The sequence below is a fragment of the Pseudophryne corroboree genome, chromosome 1, assembly GCF_028390025.1.
Source record: "Pseudophryne corroboree isolate aPseCor3 chromosome 1, aPseCor3.hap2, whole genome shotgun sequence".
Classification (NCBI taxonomy): Eukaryota; Metazoa; Chordata; class Amphibia; order Anura; family Myobatrachidae; genus Pseudophryne; species Pseudophryne corroboree.
Window position 1 is genome coordinate 254997541 of NC_086444.1, and position 20403 is coordinate 255017943.

A 20403-nucleotide genomic window follows, 5' to 3' on the forward strand; every position below is an offset into this window, starting at 1 on the left:
TATAGGTGTAGAAATACACACCTGAGGTTTGAGGGTGCCTCAAATCTAGATTGGCACCCCTCCCCCACCACCCTCTATGTTTTTAAGCAGGGAAACCAACAAGGACTGCACAGTGACACAGGCATAATTTTAAGTAAGTCCTATTTATTTATACATAGTGTCAGTCAACTTGGGGTCGGCGTTTGGACGTAGGGTCCCCCGTGCCTGTTCTGGCTGGACTGTCTCAGGGCATCACCATTTAAATACACAGTCACTTTTTATATCCTGTTTGTCTATTATTTATGTATGCACTTTTCTCTGACGTCCTAGTGCATGCTGGGACTCCGTCAGGACCATGGGGATTAGCGGCTCCGCAGGAGACAGGGCACAAAAATAAAAGCTTTAAGATCAGGTGGTGTGCACTGGCTCCTCCCCCTATGACCCTCCTCCAAGCCTCAGTTAGGTTTTTGTGCCCGTCCGAGCAGGGTGCAATCTAGGTGGCTCTCCTAAAGAGCTGCTTAGAAAAAGTTATTAGGTTTTTTATTTTCAGTGAGTCCTGCTGGCAACAGGCTCACTGCATCGAGGGACTTAGGGGAGAAGAAGTGAACTCACCTGCGTGCAGGATGGATTGGCTTCTTAGGCTACTGGACACCGTTAGCTCCAGAGGGATCGAACACAGGCCCAGCCATGGAGTCCGGTCCCGGAGCCGCGCCGCCGACCCCCTTGCAGATGCCGAAAAGTGAAGAGGTCCAGAAACCGGCGGCAGAAGACTTTTCAGTCTTCATGAGGTAGCGCACAGCACTGCAGCTGTGCGCCATTGTTGTCAGCACACTTCACACCAGCGGTCACTGAGGGTGCAGGGCGCGGGGGGGGGGGCCCTGGGCAGCAATGATAATACCTTGTTTCTGGCTAAAAATACATCACATATAGCCCCTGGGGCTATATGGATGTATTTAACCCCTGCCAGGTCTCACAAACACCGGGAGAAGAACCCGCCGAAATAGGGGGCGGGGCCTATCTCCTCAGCACACGGCGCCATTTTCCTGCACAGCTCCGCTGCGAGGAAGGCTCCCAGGACTCTCCCCTGCACTGCACTACAGAAACAGGGTAAAAAAACAGAGAGGGGGGGCACTTTTTTGGCGATATTGATATATTAAGCTGCTATAAAGGAAACAACACTTCTGTAGGGTTGTTCCTATATATTTATAGCGCTTGGGTGTGTGCTGGCAAACTCTCCCTCTGTCTCCCCAAAGGGCTAGTGGGGTCCTGTCTTCGATAAGAGCATTCCCTGTGTGTCTGCTGTGTGTCGGTACGTGTGTGTCGACATGTATGAGGACGATGTTGGTGTGGAGGCAGAGCAATTGCCGGTAATGGTGATGTCACCCCCTAGGGAGTCGACACCGGAATGGATGGCTTTGTTTATGGAATTACGTGATAATGTCAGCACGTTACAAAAATCAGTTGACGACATGAGACGGCCGGAAAACCAGTTAGTACCTGTCCAGGCGTCTCAGACACCGTCAGGGGCTGTAAAACGCCCTTTACCTCAGTCGGTCGACACAGACCCAGACACGGACACCGAATCTAGTGTCGACGGTGAAGAAACAAACGTATTTTCCAGTAGGGCCACACGTTATATGATCACGGCAATGAAGGAGGCTTTGCATATCTCTGATACTGCAAGTACCACAAAAAGGGGTATTATGTGGGGTCAGAAAAAACTACCTGTAGTTTTTCCTGAATCAGAGGAATTGAATGAAGCGTGGGTTAACCCCGATAGAAAACTGCTAATTTCAAAGAAATTATTGGCATTATATCCTTTCCCGCCAGAGGTTAGGGCGCGCTGGGAAACACCCCCTAGGGTGGATAAGGCACTCACACGCTTATCAAAACAAGTGGCGTTACCGTCTCCTGAAACGGCCGCCCTCAAGGATCCAGCTGATAGGAGGCTGGAAACTACACTGAAAAGTATATACACTCATACTGGTGTTATACTGCGACCAGCCATCGCCTCTGCATGGATGTGCAGTGCTGGGGTGGTTTGGTCGGATTCCCTGACTGAAAATATTGATACCCTGGATAGGGACAGTATTTTATTGACTATAGAGCAATTAAAGGATGCTTTTCTTTATATGCGAGATGCTCAGAGGGATATTTGCACTCTGGCATCGAGAGTAAGTACGATGTCCATATCTGCCAGAAGAAGTTTATGGACGCGACAGTGGTCAGGTGATGCGGATTCCAAACGGCATATGGAAGTATTGCCGTATAAAGGGGAGGAATTATTTGGGGTCGGTCTATCGGATTTGGTGGCCACGGCAACAGCCGGGAAATCCACCTTTTTACCTCAGGTCCCCTCCCAACAGAAAAAGACACCGTCTTTTCAGCCGCAGTCCTTTCGTTCCTATAAGAACAAGCGGGCAAAAGGACAGTCATATCTGCCCCGAGGCAAAGGAAGGGGTAAGAGAGTGCACCAAGCAGCTCCCTCCCAAGAGCAGAAGCCCTCCGCGGCTTCTGCAAAGCCCTCAGCATGACGTTGGGGCTTTACAAGCGGACTCAGGGGCGGTGGGGGGGTCGACTCAAAAATTTCAGCGCACAGTGGGCTCACTCACAGGTGGACCCCTGGATCCTGCAGGTAGTATCTCAGGGTTACAGGTTGGAATTCGAGAAGTCTCCCCCTCGCCGGTTCCTAAAGTCTGCTCTGCCAACGTCTCCCTCAGACAGGGCGACGGTATTGGAAGCCATTCACAAGCTGTATTCTCAGCAGGTGATAGTCAAGGTACCCCTCCTACAACAGGGAAAGGGGTATTATTCCACACTATTTGTGGTACCGAAGCCGGACGGCTCGGTAAGACCTATTCTAAATCTGAAATCTTTGAACCTGTACATACAAAAATTCAAGTTCAAGATGGAGTCACTCAGAGCAGTGATAGCGAATCTGGAAGAAGGGGACTTTATGGTGTCCCTGGACATCAAGGATGCTTACCTGCATGTCCCAATTTGCCCTTCACATCAAGTGTACCTCAGGTTCGTGGTGCAAAACTGTCATTATCAGTTTCAGACGCTGCCGTTTGGATTGTCCACGGCACCTCGGGTCTTTACCAAGGTAATGGCCGAAATGATGTTTCTTCTGCGAAGAAAAGGCGTATTAATTATCCCTTACTTGGACGATCTCCTGATAAGGGCAAGGTCCAGAGAACAGCTGGGGGACGTACTAGCACTAACCCAAGTAGTGCTGCAACAGCACGGGTGGATTCTGAATTTTCCAAAATCTCAATTGACCCCGACGACACGTCTGCTGTTCCTGGGAATGATTCTGGACACGTTCAGAAAAAGGTGTTTCTTCCGGAGGAGAAAGCCAGGGAGTTATCCGAACTTGTCAGGAACCTCCTAAAACCAGGAAAAGTGTCTGTGCATCAATGCACAAGAGTTCTGGGAAAAATGGTGGCTTCTTACGAAGCGATTCCATTCGGCAGATTCCACGCACAAACTTTTCAGTGGGATCTGCTGGACAAATGGTCCGGATCGCATCTGCAGATGCATCAGCGGATAACTTTGTCTCCACGGACAAGGGTGTCTCTTCTGTGGTGGTTGCAGAGTGCTCATCTGTTAGAGGGCCGCAGATTCGGCATACAGGACTGGGTCCTGGTGACCACGGATGCCAGTCTGAGAGGCTGGGGAGCGGTCACACAGGGAAGAAACTTCCAGGGAGTGTGGTCAAGCCTGGAGATGTCTCTTCACATAAATATACTGGAGCTAAGAGCGATTTACAATGCTCTAAGCCTGGCAAAACCCCTGCTTCAGGGTCAGCCGGTGTTAATCCAGTCGGACAACATCACGGCAGTCGCCCACGTAAACAGACAGGGCGGCACAAGAAGCAGGAGGGCAATGGCAGAAGCTGCAAGGATTCTTCGCTGGGCAGAAGATCATGTGATAGCACTGTCAGCAGTGTTCATTCCGGGAGTGGACAACTGGGAAGCGGACTTCCTCAGCAGACACGATCTACACCCGGGAGAGTGGGGACTTCATCCAGAAGTCTTCCACATGATTGTGAACCGTTGGGAAAAACCAAAGGTGGACATGATGGCGTCCCGCCTCAACAAAAAACTGGACAGGTATTGCGCCAGGTTAAGAGACCCTCAGGCAATAGCTGTGGACGCTCTGGTAACACCGTGGGTGTTCCAGTCAGTGTATGCGTTTCCTCCTCTGCCTCTCATACCAAAAGTACTGAGAATTATACGGCACAGGGGAGTAAGAACGATACTCGTGGCTCCGGATTGGCCAAGAAGAACTTGGTACCCGGAACTTCAGGAGATGCTCACGGAAGATCCGAGGCCTCTACCTCTAAGACGGGACCTGCTTCAGCAGGGACCGTGTCTATTCCAAGACTTACCGCGGCTGCGTTTGACGGCATGGCGGTTGAACGCCGAATTCTAAGGGAAAAAGGCATTCCGGAAGAGGTCATCCCTACCCTGGTAAAAGCCAGGAAGGAGGTGACTGCGCAACATTATCACCGCATTTGGAGAAAATATGTTGAGTGGTGTGAGGCCAGGAAGGCCCCGACGGAGGAATTTCAACTGGGTCGATTCCTACATTTCCTGCAAACAGGATTGTCTATGGGCCTCAAATTAGGGTCCATTAAGGTTCAAATTTCGGCCCTGTCGATTTTCTTCCAGAAAGAATTGGCTTCAGTTCCTGAAGTCCAGACTTTTGTAAAAGGAGTACTACATATACAGCCCCCGGTTGTGCCCCCAGTGGCTCCGTGGGATCTTAATGTAGTTTTGGATTTTCTCAAATCCCATTGGTTTGAGCCACTCAAATCGGTGGATTTGAAATATCTTACATGGAAAGTAAGCATGCTACTGGCCCTGGCTTCAGCCAGGAGAGTGTCAGAACTGGCAGCTTTATCGTATAAAAGCCCATATCTGATTTTCCATTCGGACAGGGCAGAACTGCGGACGCGTCCTCAGTTTCTGCCTAAGGTGGTTTCAGCGTTTCACCTGAACCAGCCTATCGTGGTGCCTGCGGCTACTAGCGATTTGGAGGATTCCAAGTTGCTGGACGTTGTCAGGGCATTGAAAATATATATTTCAAGGACAGCTGGAGTCAGAAAATCTGACTCGCTGTTTATACTGTATGCACCCAACAAGCTGGGTGCTCCTGCTTCTAAGCAGACGATTGCTCGTTGGATTTGTAGCACAATTCAACTTGCACATTCTGTGGCAGGCCTGCCACAGCCTAAATCTATCAAGGCCCATTCCACAAGGAAGGTGGGCTCATCTTGGGCGGCTGCCCGAGGGGTCTCGGCATTACAACTCTGCCGAGCAGCTACGTGGTCGGGGGAGAACACGTTTGTAAAATTCTACAAATTTGATACCCTGGCTAAAGAGGACCTGGAGTTCTCTCATTCGGTGCTGCAGAGTCATCCGCACTCTCTCGCCCGTTTGGGAGCTTTGGTATAATCCCCATGGTCCTGACGGAGTCCCAGCATCCACTAGGACGTCAGAGAAAATAAGATTTTACTTACCGATAAATCTATTTCTCGTAGTCCGTAGTGGATGCTGGGCGCCCATCCCAAGTGCGGATTGTCTGCGATACTTGTACATAGTTATTGTTACATAAAATCGGGTTGTTATTGTTATGAGCTGTCTGTTCAGAGGCTCCTACGTTTATCATACTGTTAACTGGGTTCAGATCACAAGTTGTACGGTGTGATTGGTGTGGCTGGTATGAGTCTTACCCGGGATTCATAATCCTTCCTTATTGTGTACGCTCGTCCGGGCACAGTATCCTAACTGAGGCTTGGAGGAGGGTCATAGGGGGAGGAGCCAGTGCACACCACCTGATCTTAAAGCTTTTATTTTTGTGCCCTGTCTCCTGCGGAGCCGCTAATCCCCATGGTCCTGACGAAGTCCCAGCATCCACTACGGACTACGAGAAATAGATTTATCGGTAAGTAAAATCTTATTTTTTTTCACATACTCTCTCCCTTTAAACTCATAGTAGGGCCTCCATATACTCACACTTTATATCCCTTTATTATCACTATTTTTTAGTGTGATGCCCTGGGGGGGGGTCCTTTGCTGGATCATGTTTGGGGGTTTCCTGCGTTCCGGATGTTGGCCCCATAGTGTTAGGAACCTGGCCGACAAGAGGTGACCTGGACGATTGGTGGGTAGGCCAATATCATTGGCCAACGATATACTAACAACCTCTTATGATATACCAAATTATACTGTAATGATCGCTTAGTGCATCTGCACCCCCTTTTGTCTGTGTGTACTACTTTATTCTCAGCAGCATAGCACCTTTCATTACTGGCGGGTGTGCAATTTAGAACCATTTCCCCTACGGTGTCTAAATTCCACCTTAATGAAGAAATTGTAGTCCTGGTTTTCTCAGGTATCGGGACTTTCTGCGGGAGATGCGTTGCGGGACGTAGTCCGAGCATTAAGGATTACGTGGATCGCACCAGTGCCATCAAAAAGACAGATTCTCTCTTGATTTTCTACGGAGTGGTTCAAACGGAGCAACTTGAAGGGCTTTGAGGACTAGACTTAAGTCCCAAGGCACTGTAGGAGGACCAAAAGGAGGTTGAAAGTGCAGCATTCCCTGGAAAAAGTATGCACATCCTGTAAACTGGCAATTTTCTTTTGGAACCATACAGTCAATGCTGATACTTGTACTCTCAAGGAAGCCACCTTCAAACCCTTATCCATTCCCGCCTGAAGGAAATCTAAGACCCTGGTAACTTGAAAAGATTTCGGGTCCATATTTCTTTCACTGCCCCATTAATATAGGCCTACCATATTCGGTGATAAATGCGAGCTGAGGAGGGTTGCCTCGCTCTGAGCATTGTTTGAATTACCTGTAGCGAGAATCCTCTTGACTTCAGGATAGAGGTTTCAAGAGCCACGCCGTCCACGATAGTCAATCCCGATGCCTGTGATAACAAGGACCCTGCATTAGTAGATCTGGACATTGAGCAGAAGTGGAGCATCCATCGACATTCTCTGCAGATCTGTGTACCAATGCCTTCTGGGCCAAGCCGAAGCTATTAGAATCACTGCACCCTTTGCTTCTTTTATTTTCCTTACCACCCTGGTAGCAGGATGATCGAAAGAAATAGATACGCCAGATGAAAATTCCATTGCAATGACAAGGCGTCCACAAAGATCGCTCCGGGATCCTTCGTTCTTGCCCCGTATGCGGGCACTTTGTTGTTCAGACGGGATGCCATGAGATCTATCTCTGGCAAACCCCACAAGCCCATTCGCTTGCTTGAATGGCGTTTTGACTGAGAAAGTCCGCTTCCCAGTTTAGGACTCCCAAAACGAATACTGCGGACAATGCTGAATGATGGAAGATGTTTGGCTGCCCGTTCCTCCCTGATGGTTGAGGTACGCCACTGCCGTTAAATTGTCCGAGCGGGTCTGGACTGGTCTTCCTTGAAGAGTGTCCTTTGCCTGAATCGTTGCCATGTATATTGCCCGAAGTTCTAATGGATTTATTGGCAGGCAACTTTCTTCTGTGGTCTATTGTCCCTGAAACCGTAATCTTCCAACCACTGTTCCCCAGCACTGAAGACTGGTATCTATTTTCAGGATCCCCCATCTGATATCCAAAAAGGTTCTCCCTTTGTCTAGATGGGATGTCTGTAGCCAGCAGGCTGATGACTTTCTTACCTTGTGTGAAAGTACCATAGTCTGTTTCTTTATTGTCTGATGTATTCCATTCCATCTGGCCAGAATCAGATGCTGCCGAGGTCTTGAGTGGAATTGTTCATACTCCACCATGTCTATTGTTGACACCATCAAACCCATCAGTCGCATAGCTGCGTGGATTGATATTGTTTGACTGTGTAAAAACTCCTGAGTACTTGACTGTACCTTGGATATCTTGTTCCGAGGTAATCAATTTTCTGCAGACTTGAATTCAGTACAACCCCACATTGAGTCATCCGTTGTGACGGAACCAGAGATGACTTTGCCCAATTTATGAACCACCCGTGCCTCTGCAGACAAGTCACTGTCTGTTGGAGATGGCACAGAAGCTTTTCCTGTGATTGTGCCAGGATAAAAATGGTGGTTGAGGTATGGCAATTTTCTTAGCCCCTTCTTGCGGACATAAGCTGCCATAATCATCATAATTTTGGTACATACTCTTGGGGCTGTGGCTAACCCAAAGGGTAAGGTCTGGAACTGAAAATGTTGCTGGAGGATGGTGAACCTCGAGCTAACACTGATGGAACAGTGCTATAGGAACCTGTAGGTAAGCATCCTGACTATCCAGGGATACCATGTAATCTCATGGCTCCATGCAAAAACTATGGAGCGCAATGTCTCCATGTGAACCGTGGTACCCAAACTTTTCTGTTTGGGATTTTGAGAATGGGGTGAAAGGATCCTTCTGAACCCAAACCCAGTTGGAGTAAAAACCGCTGTCCCTATTGTGCAGGGGTTACTGGAATGACTATTCCTGACAAAAGCAATTTCTGAACTGCTTCTTGCAAACCCCTGTCCTTTGCCTCTACCCGAGACAGACTGGAACAGAAGAACCTTCGAGGAGGGTGCTTCTAGAAGGGAAAGCATAACCTAGAGATACTGCTTTTTGCACCTAGGCATCTGTTTGTAGACTGCTACCAGATCTGTGCAAACTGAAGAAGTTGGCCCCCTATCCTTTTGGGGTCCACCAGAAGGAGGCCCGCACCATCGTGCTGATGGCTTAGCCTCTGGTTTGGAAGCTGGCCCTCTGGTTGCCTTTGCTTCTTTGCCTTACCAAACTTATTGTATTGGGGCTGTTACGTTCCTTTATGACCGACAAGGCCGAAATCGGACCCCTAGGTTTGGGGTTATATGTGTAAGGAAACGTGACCTTCTTGGAGTCTGTTTCTGACTCCAGAATATCTGTTAACTCCTTCCCAAACAGAAACTTCCAACCAAAGGCAAAGTTTCCAGAACCTTCTTTGATTCTGAATCAGCCTTCCATGTATGTAAGCAAAATTGCTCTGAGAGCAGCTATTTTTAATGCTGATGCCCTAGAACATTAGTGTCCATATGAGCTATATGGGATTCTTGCTCCCTTGCATGCGCTGAAAACCTGTCTTTCAGTACCTCAGCCCAGTGTACCTACAGCACCTGGTATTCCAAGGTGGTCTGCCATCCAAGAACTAACCAGGCACAACACTGCTTAACTTCCAAGATCTAGTGAGATTGGGCCTATCCAGTGTGGTGTGGCTGTAGATTGCAAGGTGAAGTCATGGCTAGCCTTATAACTGCCTCAGACAGAGACAATATGGATTTCAGAAAACCATCCCTCTTTTGACGTTGACGGCAAAGGCCATATAGATTTTTGCACTATCAATGATATGTGTATCTACTTTAGGAGGCATTTCCTATTTTTAAACAGTCCTCAGCTGGAAAAGGATATTTGGAATCCCATTTACTGGGAACCTATATTCCTTATTGGGTATAGCCCAAACCTTTTCCATGATTTCCATCAGCTGCTGGGGTCCCCCATGAGGAGGCCCTATTTTTTGGGACGTTTAAACCTAGGTACCTTATTTTTAACACAGGCTCTGCCGATCCTCTGAGGACAGAAAGGCCTTTACTGCTCTCATTATTTCAGCTATATTCACTGAGCTGATATCCTCTACCTGTTCTTAGTATGCAGAAGTAGAGTATGTAGAGCTTTCATCGTCTGATGAATCATCATGTGTAGCCTGTGCAGTTGATGATTTATTTACACTCTGTTTATCTGCTTGTTTTATTGGAGAACTTGTTGGGGATACCGTAGGTAGAGAGCTGCATGTATGCGTTAATAGTGAACCCTATTCCTGGTATTGACGCTTTAGGAATTAACCTTTCAGCTATACTGGACAAGGTCTGTGCAAACATCACCCAGAGGGGGATCTATCCATACTTGACGTAGATCAGGGATCTGCCTTGTATTATGCTGAAAAGCAAACCATTTTACACATAAACCATCCTGTACCAGATCAGAGAGAATAACACAGTTTTTTGCAAGACAACATGATATGAGTGTTGGTGTTACTGTAAGTGTACTCTCGTCCCTTTTGCCGCTCTTAGACATGATAAATAATCAGCACTTTCACAGTGTACTACACAATTTGTGACTGTAACCACTTTATCGTTCTAAAGTGATATCAATCTGACCCTTACCCATGCACCCGCATTGAGGATCAGAAGACCAACTGACAAACATATATAAAAGTCAGCAATCACACTAGCAGTCAGTCACATGTTATATATTAGTCATATGAGCACATAATCAACTATGAACACATTTTAAAGTATGTAGGAGTACATATTACCGAATTCTGTTTTATACAGATCTTAACGTATTCAGACGCAATGCGAAGAAAACCACAGTAATGTACACATACATATGCAATAGGCACTTAAATTTAACTGATAGAAAAGGAAAAAAGAACTGTTCACCTATATGGCGCAATGCTGCCCGTCCACTGTAAACACCTACGTAAAATCACCGTTTTACATACACAAATTAAACTAACAGAGAAAGCGGTGTTTAAATATGTCCAGAGCGCATATAAAACAAATAATACAAAAAATAAACAAAAACTAGTACATTCCTTCCTTTTACTGAAGATAACCGATGTCCTTCATAAGGGTTTCACTGATGTAGCTTTCCTCCTCGAGGTGTCATATTGTAGTCATGCAAATGAAAGAAGAAGGACATATGTGTAGACCAATTTTCACACAAATTTCAAGGATAATCTTCTATAGCATTAAGACAAAGGGGCGTACCCAACTCACACAGAAGCAAGTGAGTGGAAACCCATAAAGGTATCTTTAAGAAATTCCTTTCAATATGGACGTGAAAATTTCAGGCGTACCCAGAACTCACACAAATGGTAAGATGGAAAACCATATAAAGGTATCTTTCAGGTCTGTCAAAAGCGTAACCCAACTCTCACGGAATGGAAATGAAATGCATATATATATATATATACAGATATCTTTCTCCGCAAGCAATTAAATGCGTACCACAACTCACTCAGGGTTAGGGTAGATGACTCCTATCAAGGTATCTTTGGCTTTCCAACACTTGATCTTTGCAAGGGGATATTACCCCAGAAAAATTCAGGACAAAACCAGAAAAAACTCCTCTTTGAAAGTATGAAAGGAGGATTTATTTACAGCAGTCCAGAATACATCAAAGTGCTTCCAAGTAAAAACAAGATGATAAAATCACAAAAAATAGACTCTCAAAAAATAAAAAGTTAAAAAAAATCCTGGTTAGGTCATCCAGACTACTCACAGAACAGCTGTACTGTGATAAAACAATAAATAAAACAATAGATAAAACAAGTGATCGCAGACCTGCTAAGCTAAAATACACTCCCCCATAGGCGTGGACTAGTTGATCGCAGCAGCAGCAAAAAGTTACTGGCTGCGATCAACTCGGAATGACCACCCATATGCGCAATATAGGCAAGGTCAGGAATACAAGCAAAGTTCAGGGCTGGCAGTGCTCATCAAGATGAGGGCTTTACAGCCCCCATACATCTTCGATAAGTTGGGGCAATTCTGCTCGGAGATGATTATCCAATAAATCATTGATGTATGGGCTCCTACTATTGACGATTCCAATAAATAGGTGATCGGAATCGCCAAATGAGACTTTTAAACATGTTTACAAATCTTCAGGGCTTTGTTTTATAATCAACGCATCATCACCCCGGGCCTTGGGCAGGGAGTCCGACTGTGGAGGAGGAGCTGTGAAAAGATCCTGAAGACATAAAGACGCTGTAGTCCTGGGTGGGCGGTGGCCATTTTAAAAGAGCTCACAGGCTGCCGCCCCCTGGGTGAAAAATGCTTTTTAATAAATTTTTTACAACCTTAGTTGTTTTTGTTTTGTTTATTTTCTTTATTTTAATATTTCCTTAACATGGGGACTACAGGTGCCAGCGGGCCCTTAATATCCGAGCATATTTGCACTTGTTCTCCAAATGCCGGCATGTTACCTGTAGTCCCACTGTAACAAACAATAGGGCAGTATGGATGGTATCATGGTTAACATTACTGTTTCACAACACTGAGGTCATGAGGTTGATTCCCACCATGGCCCTAACTGTGTGGCATTTGCGGTTTCTCCCCCGTACTTGCATGGGTTTCCTTTGGGTACTCTGGTTTTCTCCCACAGTACAAACATATACTAGTGGGTTAACCATACCTGGCATGGTCACATCTGATGCAATCGGTCACAAAAGCCCACTGGGCAGCTGCAGGAAGATAATCTTCCCACAGCTGCCAATCTCATGGGGAACCTCCCAGTCCCCCTGCACCCACAGCTCTATGACCAATTCGCATTGATCATTGCTGGCCACAGTGATTGGGCACTCCTACATTACCCACCTCCCAACAGCTGAAATGCTCTGACGGTAGCTTTGAAGCACAGATTGGGCAGTTCACAGACATTGCCCACCCATCCCCCCCCCTGCACCCCCCATTGTGTCCTGATCACTGCTGGCCACAGTGATTGAGCATCCCTAGCCCTATCCCAAAGTCCCAGCCACCATCATTGCAGTGATGGCTGATCCTCAGGATAAAGAAATTATTTTATATTTAAGTAAACCAAACAATTATAGTATCTGATCTGTCGGGCCCTGGGCTTCAGCCCAGGCCTGGGGTAGAATGGAGAGGGGAGACCCTTTTATTGGAGGGGTCCCCTCTTTCCCCGGAATCCCTGGCCCGGGCTGACTTGATGTGGTAAAATGCTTTGGCCATGGTGACCTCCTCAACTGTGGCCCCTGGATGTGGCATTACCCCCTGCTTTTTCAAGGGACCAAAAAGTAATTGGACAACAGACTCAAAAGATGTTTCATGGACAGGTATGCAATACTCTTGTTTTCTCTAACGTCCTAAGTGGATGCTGGGGACTCCGTAAGGACCATGGGGAATAGCGGCTCCGCAGGAGACTGGGCACATCTAAAGAAAGCTTTAGGACTAACTGGTGTGCACTGGCTCCTCCCCCTATGACCCTCCTCCAAGCCTCAGTTAGATTTCTGTGCCCGACGAGAAGGGTGCACACTAGGGGCTCTCCTGAGCTTCTTAGTGAAAGTTTTAGTTTAGGTTTGTTATTTTCAGTGAGACCTGCTGGCAACAGGCTCACTGCATCGAGGGACTAAGGGGAGAAGAAGCGAACTCACCTGCGTGCAGAGTGGATTGGGCTTCTTGGCTACTAGACATTAGCTCCAGAGGGACGATCACAGGCCCAGCCTGGATGGGTCCCGGAGCCGCGCCGCCGGCCCCCTTACAGAGCCAGAAGAGCGAAGAGGTCCGGAAAAATCGGCAGCAGAAGACGTTCCTGTCTTCAATAAGGTAGCGCACAGCACTGCAGCTGTGCGCCATTGCTCTCAGCACACTTCATACTCCGGTCACTGAGGGTGCAGGGCGCTGGGGGGGGCGCCCTGAGACGCAATAAAACATGATAAAAATACCTTACATGGCAAAAAATACATCACATATAGCTCCTGGGCTATATGGATGCATTTAACCCCTGCCAGAATATACAGAAAAACGGGTGATAAGGCCGCCGAAAAGGGGGCGGAGCCTATCTCCTCAGCACACTGGCGCCATTTTCCCTCACAGCTCAGTTGGAGGGAAGCTCCCTGGCTCTTCCCTGCAGTCACTACACTACAGAAAGGGTTAAAAAAAGAGAGGGGGGCACTAATTAGGCGCAGTATTAGAACATACAGCAGCTATAAGGGGAAAAACACTTATATAAGGTTATCCCTGTATATATATATATATAGCGCTTTGGTGTGTGCTGGCATACTCTCCCTCTGTCTCCCCAAAGGGCTAGTGGGGTCCTGTCCTCTATCAGAGCATTCCCTGTGTGTGTGCTGTGTGTCGGTACGTTTGTGTCGACATGTATGAGGAGAAAAATGATGTGGAGACGGAGCAGAGTGTCTGTAACAGTGATGTCACCACCTAGGGGGTCGACACCTGAGTGGATGTACTGTTGAAAATTACGTAACAGCCGGCTACTCAGCTTGTGCCTGTCCAGACGTCTCATAGGCCGTCAGGGGCTCTAAAGCGCCCGTTACCTCAGATGGCAGATACAGACGCCGACACGGATACTGACTCCTGTGTCGACGGTGAAGAGACAACCGTGATTTCCAGTAGGGCCACACGTTACATGATTGAGACAATGGAGAATGTTTTATACATTTCTGATAATACGAGTACCACCAAAAAGGGGTATTATGTTCGGTGAGGGAAAAACTACCTGTAGTTTTCCTGAATCTGAGAAATAAAATGTGTGATGATGCGTGGGTTTCCCCCCGATAACAATTGATAATTTCTTAAAAAGTATTGGCTGTATACCCTTTCCCGCCAGAGGTTAGGGTGCGTTGGGAAACACCCCCTAGGGGGGATAAGGCGCTCACACGCTTGTAAGAACAAGGGCTCTACCCTCTCATGAGATGGCCGCCCTTAAGGATCCTGCTGATAGAAAGCAGGAGGGTATCCAAAAATGTATTCACACACATACTGGTGTTATACTGCGACCAGCAATCGCCTCAGCCTGGAGGTGCAGTGCTGGGTTGGCATGGTCGGATTCCCTGACTGGAAATATTGATATCCTAGATAAGGATAGTATATTATTGCCTATAGAGCATTTAAAAGATGCATTTCTATATATGCAGGATGCACAGCGGAATAATTGCCGACTGGCATCAAGTATAAGTGCGTTATCCAATTCTACCAGTAAAATGGTCAGGTGATGCGGATTCCAAACGGCATTTGGAAGTATTGCCTTTGAAAGGGGACATTTGGGGTCGGTCTTTTAGACCTGGTGGCCACGGCAACAACTGGGAAATCCACGTTTGTACCCCAGGTCGCCTCTCAAAATAAGACGCCGTATTATCAGGCGCAGTCCTTTGTTGGCAAGCGGACAAAAGGTTCCTCTTTTCTGCTCGTGACAGAGGGAGAGGAAAAAGGCTGAAGAGATTACCCAGTTCCCAGGAACAGAAATCCTTTCCCGCCTCTGCAAAGCCCTCAGTATGACGCTAGGGCCTTACAAGCTCAGGCACGGTGGGGGCCCGTTCTCAATGAATTTCAGTGCGCAGTGGGCTCACTCGCAAGTAGACCCCTGGATCCTTCAGGTAATATCTCAAGGGTACATATTGAAATTCGAGACGTCTCCCCCTCGCCGTTTCCAAAAGTCGGCTTTACCGACGTCTCCCTCTGACAGGGAGGCAGTTTTGGAAGCCATTCACAAGCTGTATTCCCAGCAGGTGATAATCAAGGTACCCCTCCTGCAACAGGGAACGGGGTATTATTCCACACTATTGTGGTACCGAAGCCAGACGGCTCGGTGAGACCGATTCTAAATCTAAAATCTTTGAACACTTACATACAGAGGTTCAAATTCAAGATTGAGTCACTCAGAGCAGTGATTGCGAACCTGGAAGAAGGGGACTACATGATGTCTCGGGACATCAAGGATGCTTACCTTCATGTCAAAATTTACTCTTCTCACCAAGGGTACCTCAGGTTATGGTACAGAACTGTCACTATCAGTTCAGACGCTGCCGTAGGGATGGTCCACGACACCCCGGGTCTTTACCAAGGTAATGGCCGAAATGATATCCCTTCGGAGGAAGGGAATTTTAGTTATCCCTTACTTGGACGATTCCCTGATAAGGGTAAGATCCAGGGAACAGTTGGAAGTCGGTGTAGCACTATCTCAGGTAGTGTTGCGGCAGCACGATTGGATTCTCAATATTCCAAAATCGCAGCTGGTTCCGACGACTTGTCTTCTGTTTCCTAGGGATGTTCCTGGACACAGTCCAGAAAAAAGGTGTTTCTCCCGGAAGAGAAAGCCAGGGAGTTATCCGAGCTAGTCAGGAACCTCCTAAAATCGAACCAAGTCTCAGTGCATCAATGCACAAGGGTTCTGGGTAAAAATGGTGGCTTCCTACGAAGCAATCCCATTCGTTAGATTCCACGCAAGAACTTTCCAGTGGAACCTACTGGACAAATGGTCCGGGTCGCATTTTCAGATGCATCAGCGGATAACCCTGTCACCAAGGACAAGGGTATCCATCCTGTGGTGGTTGCAGAGTGCTCATCTTCTAGAGGGCCGCAGATTCGGCATTCAGGACTGGGTCCTGGTGACCACGGATGCCAGCCTGCGAGGCTGGGGAGCAGTCACACAGGGAAGGAATATCCAGGGCTTAGGGTCAAGCCTGGATACATCACTTCACATAAATATCCTGAAGCTAAGGGCCATTTACAATGCTCTAAGCTTAGCAAGACCTCTGCTTCAAGGTCAGCCGGTATTGATCCAGTCGGACAACATCATGGCAGTCACCCACGTAAACAGACAGGGTGGCACAAGAAGCAGGAGGGCAATGGCAGAAGCTGCAGGGATTCTTCGCTGGGCGGAAAATCATGTGATAGCACTGTCACCAGTATTCATTCCGGGAGTGGACAACTGGGAAGCAAACTTCCTCAGCACTACCTCCACCCGGGAGAGTGGGGACTTCACCCAGAAGTCGTCCACATGATTAAAAAACTCGACAGGTATTGCGCCAGGTCAAGAGACCCTCAGGCAATAGTTGTAGACGCTCTGGTAACACCGTGGGTGTACCAGTCAGTGTATGTGTTCCCTCCTCTGCCTCTCATACCCAAGGTACTGAGATTGATAAGATGGAGAGGAGAAAGCACTATATTCGTGGCTCCGGATTGGCCAAGAAGGACTTGGTAACCGGAACTTCAAGAGATGCTCACGGAGGATCCGTGGCCTCTACCTCTAAGAAGGGACCTGCTCCAGCAAGGACCCTGTCTGTTCCAAGACTTACCGCGGCTGCGTTTGACGGCATGGCGGTTGAACGCCGGATCCTGAAGGAAAAAAGGCATTCCGGATGAAGTCATCCCTATCCTGATCAAAGCCAGGAAGGATGTAACCGCAAAACATTATCACTGCATTTGGCGAAAATATGTTGCGTGGTGCGAGGCCAGTAAGGCCCGACGGAGGAAATTCAACTGGGTCGATTCCTACATTTCCTGCAAACAGGAGTGTCTATGGGCCTGAAATTGGGGTCCATTAAGGTTCAAATTTCGGCCCTGTCAATTTTCTTCCAAAAAGAACTAGCTTCAGTCCCTGAAGTACAGACGTTTGTAAAAGGGGTACTGCATATACAGCCTCCTTTTGTGCCTCCAGTGGCACTTTGGGATCTCAATGTAGTTTTGGGTTCCAAAAGTCACATTGGTTTGAACCACTTAAATCTGTGGATTTGAAATATCTCACATGGAAAGTGGTCATGCTGTTGGCCCTGGCCTGGGCCAGGCGCGTGTCAGAATTGGCGGCTTTATCCTGAAAAAGCCCTTATCTGATTTTCCATTCGGACAGGGCGGAATTGAGGACTCGTCCTCAGTTTCTCCCTAAGGTGGTTTCAGCGTCTCACCTGAACCAACCTATTGGTGGTGCCTGCGGCTACTAGGGACTTGGAGGCCTCCAAGTTGCTAGACGTTGTCAGTGCCCTGAAAAATATATGTTTCCAGGACGGCTGGAGTCAGGAAATCTGACTCGCTGTTTATCCTGTGTGCACGCAACAAGCTGGGTGCTCCTGCTTCTAAGCAGACTATTGCTCGTTGGATTTGTAGTACAATTCAGCTTGCACATTCTGTGGCAGGCCTGCCACAGCCAAAAATCAGTAAATGCCCACTCCACAAGGAAGGTGGGCTCATCTTGGGCGGCTGCCCGAGGGGTCTCGGCTTTACAACTTTGCCCAGCAGCTACTTGGTCAGGAGCAAATACGTTTGTAAAATTCTACAAAATTGATATCCTGGCTGAGGAGGACCTGGAGTTCTCTCATTTGGTGCTGCAGAGTCATCCGCACTCTCCCGCCCGTTTGGGAGCTTTGGTATAATCCCCATGGTCCTTACGGAGTCCCCAGCATCCACTTAGGACGTTAGAGAAAATAAGAATTTACTTACCGATAATTCTATTTCTCATAGTCCGTAGTGGATGCTGGGCGCCCATCCCAAGTGCGGATTGTCTGCAATACTTGTACATAGTTATTGTTACAAAAATCGGGTTATTATTGTTGTGAGCCATCTTTCAGAGGCTCCTCTGTTATCATGCTGTTAACTGGGTTCAGATCACAGGTTATACGGTGTGATTGGTGTGGCTGGTATGAGTCTTACCCGGGATTCAAAATCCTTCCTTATTGTGTACGCTCGTCCGGGCACAGTATCCTAACTGAGGCTTGGAGGAGGGTCATAGGGGGAGGAGCCAGTGCACACCAGTTAGTCCTAAAGCTTTCTTTAGATGTGCCCAGTCTCCTGCGGAGCCGCTATTCCCCATGGTCCTTACGGAGTCCCCAGCATCCACTACGGACTATGAGAAATAGAATTATCGGTAAGTAAATTCTTATTATTTCTTCATTAATTAAACAGTCAAAAGTTCTGGAGTTGCTTCAAAGTATGCCATCTGCATTGGAATCTGTTGCTGTGATCCCACTACATGTGGTCAAAGGTACTCTCAATGCAAGTGAAATAGGCCATCCTTAGGATGCAAAAACAAAAAATAAATTTATCAGTTATATAGAGGGAACCTTAGGAGTGGCCAAATCAACAGTTTGGTACATTCTGGGGGAGGATATATTGGTGAGCTCAGCAACACCATAAAGAGAGGACTTAACAAAAGCAAATACACCATAAGGTTCAAATCATCCATGAGCCTCAAGAAAAGAAAGTCCAGATTAGACTTTGCCAAAAAAATTATTTGGACAGATGAAACTAAGATCAACCTGTACCAGAATGATGGGAAGAAAAAAGTATGGAGAATTCTTGGAATGGCTCATGAGCCAAAGCATACCACATCTTCTCTAAAACATGGTGGAGGCAGTGTGATGGCATGTTTTTGCATGGCTTGCAATGGCACTGTGTCATTAGTGTTATGGATGGTGACAGAAAGCAGATTCAGACAGATGATTATGAACTGTGTTGGAGGTATACGATCTGCTTAGATTCAGTCAAATTCTGCAATGTTGATTGGAGACTGCTTCATAGTCCAGATGTATAATGACCATAAATATACTGCAAAAAGCAACCCATGAGTTTTTAAAGGCAAAGAAGTGGAATATTCTGCAATGGCCGAGTCAGTCACCTGATCTCAACCATTTCACTTGCTGCAGATGATACTAAAGGCAGAAAGACCCATTAACAAACAACAACTGAAGACATCTGCAGTAAAGGTCTGGCAAAGCATAACAAAGGAGGAAATCCAGCATTTGGTGATGTCCATGGGTTCCAGACTTTAGCCAGCCTGCAAAGAGTTCTTGACAAAGTATTAAAAATGAATGTTTTATTGATGATTATGTTAATTTGTCCAACTACATTTGAGCCACTGAAAACAGGGGACTGCATATAAAAATGGATGCAAATCCTAAACGTTTCATACAATACAGTGCCTTGCTAAAGTATTCACCCCCCTTTGCATTTTTAATATTTTTTTTCTCACAAACTGGAATTAAAATGGATTGTTTGAAGGTTTGCATAATTTCATTCACAGAACATTCCTACAACGTTGAAGGTGTTTTTTTTTTATTGTGAAGCAAACAAATAGGACAAAATAACAGAAAACTTCAGCGTGCATAACTATTTACCTCCCTAAAGTCAGTACTTTGTACAGCCACCTTTTGCAGCAATTACAGCTGCAATTCGCTTTGGATAAGTCTCTATGAGCTTGCCACATCTTGCCACTGGGAATTTTGCCCATTGCTCAAGACAAAACTACTCCAGCTCCTTCATGTTGGATGGTTTCCGCTTGTGACTAGCAATCTTCAAGTTTGACCACAGATTCTCAATTGGATTGAGATCTGGGCTTTGACTAGGCCAGGCCTGGCCAACCTGTGGCTCTCCAGCTGTTGTGAAACTTCACGTCCCAGCTTGCCCTGCCACAGTTTTGCTATTATAGAATGCTAAAACTGTGGCAGGGCATGCTGGGATGTGTAGTTTCACAGCAGCTGGAGAGCCACAGGTTGGCCAGGTCTGGACTAGGCCATTCCAACACATTTAAATGTTTCCCCTTAAACCACTTGAGTGTTGCTTTAGCAGTATGCTTCGGGTCATTGTCCTGCTGGAAGGTGAACCTCCGTCCCAGTCTCAAATCACAGGCAGGCTGAAACAGGTTTTGCTCAAGAATATCCCTGTATTTAGCACCATCCATCTTTCCCTCGACTCGAAACAGTTTACCAGTCCCTGCTGCTGAAAAACATCCCCACAGCATGATGCTGCCATCACCATGTTTCACTGTGGGGATGGTGTTCTTGGGATGATGGCATGTGTTGGGTTTGCGCCAGACATAGCGTTTTCCTTGGTGGCTGAAAAGTAAAATTTTAGTCTCATCTGACCAGAGCACCTT

At 47.0% G+C, this 20403-nt stretch overlaps 1 long non-coding RNA gene and 1 pseudogene across 1 annotated transcript in view; both read right to left on the minus strand.

The window, feature by feature from the left end:
- LOC135063566 (uncharacterized) overlaps positions 1-20403 on the minus strand; it is a 45738-nt gene that overhangs the window by 12451 nt on the left and 12884 nt on the right. The gene's annotated exons all lie outside the window — the stretch shown is intronic.
- On the minus strand, positions 9105-9223 carry LOC134937518 (5S ribosomal RNA; annotated as a pseudogene).